At 40.6% G+C, this 8,950-nt stretch overlaps 1 long non-coding RNA gene across 1 annotated transcript; it reads left to right on the forward strand.

Annotated features, from left to right (window-relative positions):
• The first annotated feature begins 2,902 nt into the window (after positions 1–2,902).
• On the forward strand, positions 2,903–8,722 carry LOC129337785 (uncharacterized). Its single transcript, XR_008597854.1, has 3 exons — positions 2,903–3,020; positions 6,316–6,491; positions 6,600–8,722. It is a non-coding gene; the product is annotated as an uncharacterized LOC129337785 (long non-coding RNA).
• Positions 8,723–8,950: the final 228 nt, after the last annotated feature.

Raw genomic sequence — 8,950 nt, forward strand, 5'->3', positions numbered from 1 at the left:
CCATCAGTTACCAGTCCCAGTGAAACTTAATTTGAGATATGTGATAGATCTAAATATGAAAATGTTAGGATATGCCGTTCGTTCAGTGTTCTGACATGTCTTGGAAAACCCACACCCCAGTATAATTTGCTTTGACACACTTGGCTCTGTGTGTTATAGTGCAATGACCTTGATTAACCAGGGTGTTTTGCAATGGTTTTTGATTTCACTTGGCCTAATTCTTCAGCTATTCTGCATGTTAACTTATGCAAGCAATTCTGTGTGCTAGACCAATGAGAGGCCTCAAGCTTTCCTAAAATCTGCAATTTCATTTGGATGTTTTATCTTCTAAAATTAGACGGATGAGTGTGTGTGTTTTCAGTAGTGACAAAATAAATACTTTGCACACACAGAGACACATTTTATTTACATGTTACATTCTCATATCATCCTTCTTTTTATGGAGCTCCGAGTGGCATACGTGGGTGAAGTAGGTTAGGCTGGGAAAGAGTGGTTGCCCATGATCAACTGATGAGCTTCAGGAGTCGGACTAAGCAATATCCCTGGTCCAAATCCCACATTACTACTAGTAGTAACTTCATATATTCCAAAGATGGACCCTGGCACTGAAAAAGATGTTCTAGGGCTGAACTGTAGCGACCCTTATCTCTAGTTAATCTCTCAGTGAGACTTGACTTTGCATTTCATTGTCAAGATTATAGGATTCCTAACTCAGCATTCCCTCTGATATTGCCAGTGGTAAGCATTAGTTCAAAAGATGTTTGATATTAAACTGCTAAATATATTAACTTGATAGAAAAGGTAACTGAAATGGGTATGACTTATTCTGGCTTCATTTTTTATATGACCAGAGTGTTATATGACCCCAACGTTGCACCTGTGGGCTCCAGGGAAGCCACTGATACCTTTTCTGGCACCCAGCAAGTATTTTTAGAAAATGGGCAGGGTCAGGTGGGTTTTTGTCCAGCAGCGCTTCTTATTGGCCATTGGAGATCTGATTGGCAGAACAGATTTTAAAGAAAAGTATTGCTTTTGGCAGCAGCTGCCGCCACAGCACAAGGATCTTCACTGAGTAACTGAAGGCAAGCTGTGTATAAGCAAAAAATACTTTTAAACAATATGCTCATTTAAAAAGACATCCTGTTAAGTTGAGCTTCTACCTGAAATGTGAAAAGAGTTACTATTAGAGTTATGCATAATCTCACATCCTGACATTTTGTGGTTGGTTCCACTTTGTTGGACAGCCATTTTGTGATTGGCTCCACTTTCTGCAGCAGCCATTTTGTAGTTGCACCCACCAACCTGTGTCAGAATTTCAAAGGTGCTGCAGGCTATAAAATGTTGGGGACACTGGTTTAGAGAAGTATCTATAATAGTCAGTAATAATCTTTCACTCTGTCACATTTGTTTCCAACATTTCATCACACTCTAGAATTATTAACACCGGGGATGGAAAAAGCAGAGAGTAGAAGATAGCTCGTAGGGGTTGGATTAGGGAGGTCGAGGGAAGGACTGGAACTTTCCATCTCTCTCCCATCACCTGTCCATAAAACCTGATAAATCTTTAGCCTTCTTAAATAAAGACAATGGCTGGAATGGCACCAAAATCTCCTTGTGAATGAGCAGAAAGAAATTCTGTGCACACACAACACTACATAGATTCTCTGGTAGTGGAAAAATCTAAAATATCAGCAGTCTTCACAACATCAGAACTTCTCAGAGCTTAGGTGTAAGATTCCATTCCTCTGCAGCATAAATCTTGATTTGTTGCATGCATTATCGTAACCAATTTGCCTTTCTGCCTTGCCAAATCTTTCTACACTGTACCTGCTCTCTGCTTGTGACATGTTGTGATCTGGATGGAACAAATTGCTATGTAGGAGGCTGTCTGCTGTTGGCTGCTGCAGCATTGGACCGGGGGATGGATCAATGGCCTTGGAGTGCTCTAGGATTCTGTGAAAATGCTAGGAGGGTTGGTGAACATGCATTCTCAAATCAATAAAAGCTGCTGGTAACTCTCTAGTGGCAATGGAAAAGCACTCTGCATATCCTCAGAGGCCTATTTGTTGCAGCTTAGAGTTTGAGAGCTAAATCTTGGCATTCACAGTGGGTCGTTGTATTGAGCCCTGATTAGATTAATCACTCACTGAATCAGGGGGAATGCTAAGGATGTAATATAATACTGGAAGAGGCTCTAAGCTGAGCTGTGAGCAACAAATTTACAGAGGTGGCTTCAGTTGCTTCTTCTCTTCCTTGGCTGCTGTAGTTAACACTTCCCCTCCTGCTGCAATCTGTCAAGATCCAGTTTTAAACTGTCCCAGAAAATGTTTCAGGTTCTGTTGCAGCTGTTCATTTGCAATGGTAGCAAATGTAGGTCTTGGAGGAAAAGGAAAACATGTTAAAATGGGTATTTTACACTTTCGTATGCTCAGGATTTCTCCACAATGATCTTTTTGTTGGCATTTTGAAAGAAAAAAATGAAGCCATTCATTCGTTGTGAATTAACAGAACATTTGAGATGGGTTACCTAGAATAGCCTGTACCCAGAGCCTATCCACCTAATATACTGAGCCAAAACTTACTCTGAGAATGTTTCACTGGCTTCTCGTGTTACGAAGGTAAAAGAGATTGTTCATTTACTTGGTTACTAGTTTTTATGTGTTTCTCCACAAACTTACTAAGGTGGCATTTTACTCAACATGCAAGAATGAATCTCAGCTCTATCTAATCAAAGATGACAAAAAGCACTGTTCCTTTACAAAGAGGAAAGGAGTTCCTTGCTCTTACTCTTGAGCAGAGGATGGTGATGTGATATAACTGGTACACTGAATGACACTCTCTAGGCTTAAAATAGGATTGAAGGAGACAGATACTTTCCTCAGCAGTGATCTCCAAATGGCCTTCAATGCTGAAGCAAGCCCTTCCTCAGGAGAGCCATTTCACATTTCCGTGGGGAAGGGGAGACAGAGATTTCAGAGGGAAGCAAGATTCACTGCAAACTTCAGAGGCCTGAACTTGAGGTATTCAAGATTAAATTGCAGAGAGAGAGAGAGAGAGAGAGAGAGAGAGAGAGAGAGAGAGAGAGAGAGAGAGAGAGAGAGAGAGAGAGAGAGAGAGAGAGAGAGAGATTCTTTAAGAGCATTTGATGTGGTTACTACAGAAATATGTTCCCCTTAAAAATAATGACACGTAGCTGAAAACACAAAGGCGGTCCGACTGCCCTCCAAGCCTCCACTAATGGCAGGAACCTCCTGCCTAGGCAATATTGTTCAGCTACATTTGCAAAAATAAAATAGACACAAACAAACACCATCTTTTTTAGGTTTCTAGAAGTCTCTGACAGCTGAAACTGAAAAGAAAGAAAATTTGGGGGGGGGATGACTTCCCCCTTTAAATTTATGAACCATTTTTCAGCGGAAGTAGATTTGTTTCAAAGTGAGAATGAGATAATAATTGTTGAGGAGAAAGTTCCTCTTCTCTTTCTCCTACTAATAAACCAAATGATATATGTGCTGTAATACATATTTGCTCTCCTCACTTTAAATGGGCAGAGTATATCACAACAGGTGGCACATATGTCCTCAGTCTTCATAGGAAATGTGGCTGTAAGTGCACACTGTTCCAGAAAGATAAAATGTGCTCTTGGAATACAGACTTATCTGTGGAAAGGGGGCAAATAACAGCTAACAAGTTGTAGTGGTTAGAATATTGGACTAGGATCTGGGAGAACCAGATTCGAATACCCACTCTGCCATGGAAGCTTACTGGATGAACTTGGGCCAGTAACACACACTCAGTCTAACCTACCTCGAAGGTTGTTGTGAGAATGAAATGGAAGAGAGGAGAATTATGTAAGTTACCTTGGGTCCCATTTGGGGAGAAAGGTGGGTATAAATGAAGTTAATTAATCAATTAATAACAACAACAACAACAACAACAACAGTGTGCTTATATGTTCTGGACAGGTTAGTGTCACACTCAGAGCAGTGTACAAATTCAGTGTTATTATTATCCCCGCAATACAGCGGGAGAACTGGAGCTGAGAGGAGTGGCTTAGCCAAGGCCACCTGCAAAGTTCATAGTGAGGTACTACTGAAAGGTGAGGTAGAAGGGGCCAGGGCAGATGAGGACCTAAAGAGCAGTGTCGGGTGCCAGGCTGGGCAGCACAGGCTGCATTCCCAAAGCATGGAGGGCTCAGGCAAGAGGCTAGTTTGAGCAGTGTAGTCAAGGTCCAGTCTTAGGTCAAGAGCACAGAGTCCAAAAGCTGGTGGTAGCCTGGTCCAAAGTTCAGTCCAAAAAGCAAAGTCAGGAGGTCCAAAGTCAGTAACCAACAAGTTTGACTAGACAAAGGCATGATCTGAAGGTCACAGAAACAAGGCAAAATCAAAAAGAGTCCAGTAGCACCTTTAAGACTAACCAATTTTATTTTAGCATAAGCTTTCGAGAATCAAGTTCTCTTCGTCAGATGCCTGATACAGAGACTGTGCTACTGGACTCTTTTTGATTTTGCTACCACAGACTAACACGGCTAACTTCTCTGCATCTAGAAATAAGGCAGGCTCCGATGCAAGAGTCAAGGGGTGGCAACTTGTTGCTTCCACTCTTGATAGTTTCTCTTGGCTAAGTTTTATAGCCAGGCACCAGAGGGCTAGGTTTGCAGCCAGCTGCTTGGGAGTGATCCTAGGGCTATCAGCAATCTTGGGGCTATCACTATCAGAAAGCAGCTGGCATCTGGCCAGGAGGCGTGTGCTTTGCTGTCTCTCCTGCAGATTTACTCTTTGCCTTCTCTCCGGTACTCCAGCGTGGGTGATGCTGGAGGGCTAGGAACAACCAACTGGGATTCACCTGTTGCCTCAGGACTGGAGAGCGTTCGGTGGCTTTGCCTTGGCTGCTGGCTATTAGTCCTGATGACGAGCCTGCAGCTCGTCAGCTTGCTTGCTGGTTCCTGGTTCAGGGCTAGCTACCCAGGGCTCCTTTCTCCTGAGGAGTCCTCTTCTCTTGAAGAGCCCTCAGCACTGCTGTGCCCTGACTGGCCCATGACAGGCAGGCTTCAGCTTCTGACATACACAACTTTTGCTTTGAATATGCCTGTCATATATGGCAACGCCTGTCATTTGACCAGAGATTATGCAAACCTATCCTTTTTTTGTCCTGTCACTTGTTCTTGAACAAGTATAAGACTTTCACCTTCTCATGGAAAACTCAGTGCTGTGGAGAATGATATTCTGGCTGCAGGTCTTTCTTTTTTATTTGATTGCATGCAAGTGTAGGTTTAAGGGCAAGTCTGAATCTGAATTTGTATGAATTCCCTCACAGAAGGAAAGCTACTAGGAGTGATTTGGAGTGAGATAAGTTTAAAAGACCCATCTGCATTCACTACTTTTCTACTTTTGCTGTTTCTTTCCTTTTAAAAGATTTTCTTTTTAAAAAATATCAGTATTATATGTCCATTTGTGTATTATACGTGGTTAGAACTGACATTTTAGAATCATATCCCAGGGTCGGAGATGCTACTTGTGGACGTTGTTTTGATCTAACACCAAAGTGCAAAAAGATTGTGCCTTATGTGCTTGACACATACAGTATCCCACAATGTGGTTCAAGATATAGATGTTCATAATTTTTAATACTTTACTGACAGAAATTAATTCATGTGTAGAAGGACAAATAGGTTTTCTATATTAAACCTCATTTAAGAAAAGCATCAAGAGACAACTATGACTTAAGATATGGCTGTCTTACTAATAGCAGTTCAATGCAGTACTTTGTATGTGTTCTTCTAAATGAAGAGAAGGGTGAAGGGAATCTTTGGCCTGTGACGGTTCTTTTTAGTCCTACTGATACCAAGTCTAACTCATGATCCATCAAGATTCCCAGTTCTACTGCTTAAAATTCCTTTAACTGGAGACTCCATGAAGCTGATCAATATTGTTTACTCTGCCTAGCAGTGGCTTTTTAGAGTCTCAAGCAGAGAAAGGTCTTTACAGACACCTGGACTCTTTTATTGGGAGATGCTGGGAATTTCACAACCACAGAGCCACAACCCCCTCCCTTCACACAAGTATTCTTCTAGGGGACACAGAGAACTTGTGCTGAATTTTACACCTCATATAGTGTAATATAGCTTGACACAAATAAGAGAAATTGTGATGGAATAGAATGCAGATGTTTAAAAAGTATTGGAAATATATATCAGAACACTAAAGTTATACCGTTGTTTTAGTATTATGCTTACTAAAACACAGGAATGCTAATAAGAGTATAGAGTCAAAAAGTTTCTGAAGAGTAAATTTTGCCATACATTTCATTCCTCAGTTTCTTTTTACTTGCCTGCTGAGAAGCAGCAGCCATCATGTCAACGTGGAACTTTGCCTGAGGTCTCCATCAGAGGATGATACAGTTAATATGTTCTCCATTCACTGCAGCAGGGAAGGTAGAGGGGTGCCCTATCACTTACAGGTGTTCTACCTAAACAATCAAGATAGTTTCAGGTAGGTAGCCTTGTTCGTATTTCAGCTGTAATCAAGCTGCATTGTATCTTTTACATCCTGACTCCCTTCTTTGCTTCACCCCTCCCATCTCCTGACTGGGATGTAAAGACTTAGAGGATCTTCACCACTCCAGCTTGTGTCTGAAGAACGGAGCTTAGACGCTTGAAAACTGATTCCCTGAAAACTGTGTTGGTTTCTAAGGTGCCACTGGGCTCAATCCTGCTGTTATAAGCAATCACAATTATGAAATCCATCATGTATCCAAGAGACCACTAATTTAAGAGATGTCAGACATGGCCACTTGCAAGGTATATGAACAAACTGTTGCGCACTCATTGATGAGAAACAGATATGAAGAACTAACCCACATCATTTTGTCATTCAAGAATGACCAGATTGGAGTGTTCTTGCCAGTAGTTATAGAGGGATTACAGAAAGTATAGAAAAGGTGGAGTAGTGTTTGTTTGACTTCTAGCTTATGCTGTACTCTGTAAGGTAGGACTTGGGTCAAACTATGGTTTCCAGAGGAGACTCATTATTAGCTCTCCTGGCATACTTCTTAATATTAAAAAGCAACTGAGGGCAGAGGGATTTGGTGTAGTGCAGTGGAGGATCTGGTAGGTAAGAAAGACAGATCCACACTGAGGCATGTCTTTTTTCTCTGCCAGAGCTAGTACATGCTTGAGGGGAAAGGGAACAAGGAGAAGAGTTAAAACACTTTCCCATACACCATGGCTAGCATAGTGTAGCGCTTGTTACATCAGATTAGGATACAGGATACCCATTTTGAATATCCACTCTACTGTGGAAGTTTACTGGGTTACCTTGGGACATTCATTCTCTCTGAGCCTAACCACCCTCACAGGGCTGTTGTGAAGATGAAATGGAGGAAGCAAGAACAATGTTTTAAGCTGCTTTGGGTCCTCAATGCTGAGAAAAGCAGGTTATAAATATCTAAATAAATAAATAAATAAAATCCAAGTCCCAGTGCTTTTAAATATTATATGGCATTTTGGGAAATCCCATAATATCCTGTCAGGAATACATACTTCCATTTTCTGTGTGGTGACATCTGTGAGTTCCAGAGAATATCTGAGGGTTAATAATATCCCTGAGTTCAAGTTCAGACATTACAGTAGTTACATGGGAAACAGAAACATGTATACACCATCCCAGAGGTCTGGGAGCAGGCTGCCTGAATTGTTCTCCTGAGGAACTGTGCTTAGATCATGCACATCAGCTGCAGAACAGCTTACAATTGTAGTGCTTCACAGAATCATCTGAAAAGGTGATTCAGATGGAGGAGTCCAACATGGCAACTCACTAGTAGCTCACTTAGGTGAGCTCTGGAGCTGGTTTATAAATCTGAGTAGAAGACACATTAAATTGGAGACAACTGATGCTAAGGAGCATATTCATAACTATTTATGGCTTAAGAAATCACTAAAATCCATTCAAAAGCAAGAGGGTGTTTATACAGAATTTGAATTACTAATAACCTGTGACTTGAAGCATTTACTAGGAAAAAATTATAAAATTCTATTGCAACATCACACAGAAATGGAACAATGGAACAATGGAACAAGTTAAAAACTGTATGTTAAAATTGATGGAAAATTTTGGAGAAACCATCCCCATGAATCAGTGGGAAGATCTATGAACCAAAGATATTAAATTTACAGATTACCAATTGTTAAGAGAGAATTGGTACAAAATGTTCTTCAGATGGTATATTACGCCCAAAGATATCACAAAAATTAGTAAAGATTATAGGGGACAGTGTTGGAAATGTCAGTGTACGGATACAACATTTTATCACAGCTGGTGGACATGCAAAGAAGCATGAAGATATTGGATAAAGATACATGAAGAGATACAGAAGATTCTCAAGTTCAGATTTGAGCTGAACTCAAAAAATATGCTATTAAATATTTTACCGACTAATGTTACAAAAGAACAGGCAGACCTTTTCTGGTATATGGTGACAGCAGTGAGAGTACTATATGCAGCAAAATGGATTAAAAATCACTGACATTAACGTTTGGGTATAAGCAATTAAGGAGAGGGGCAGAGAGCTGTTATATAATCTAATTGTGCTGTTATATACTTTGAATATATTTTTCTGTTGTCGTTTAAATCTAATTCAAATGTAGTGCTTTGAATAAGTTTCTATGCACTTTCTACTGTCATTCATACCTTTTCCTTTTAAATAAAACTTTTACTTAAAAAGATTCATCTGGAAAGGCCTTTTGTTTCTTGTCCTTTGTTGACAGTGATAGGGCCAAACACCAGATTTTCACAGAGCATTCTTTGCTTTCCTATTCTTCTGTTTAGAATAGCCTGATTTTGTTCATTCATTCACCAGAAGATGGCGTGTGTTATTTCTTTTACACCGAAGAGTGAAGAGAGGGTGAAGCAGTAGGTACCTTCTGCTGCTGTCTCCCCTTCACCACATCACC

Source organism: Eublepharis macularius, chromosome 1, assembly GCF_028583425.1.
Source record: "Eublepharis macularius isolate TG4126 chromosome 1, MPM_Emac_v1.0, whole genome shotgun sequence".
Taxonomy (NCBI): Eukaryota; Metazoa; Chordata; class Lepidosauria; order Squamata; family Eublepharidae; genus Eublepharis; species Eublepharis macularius.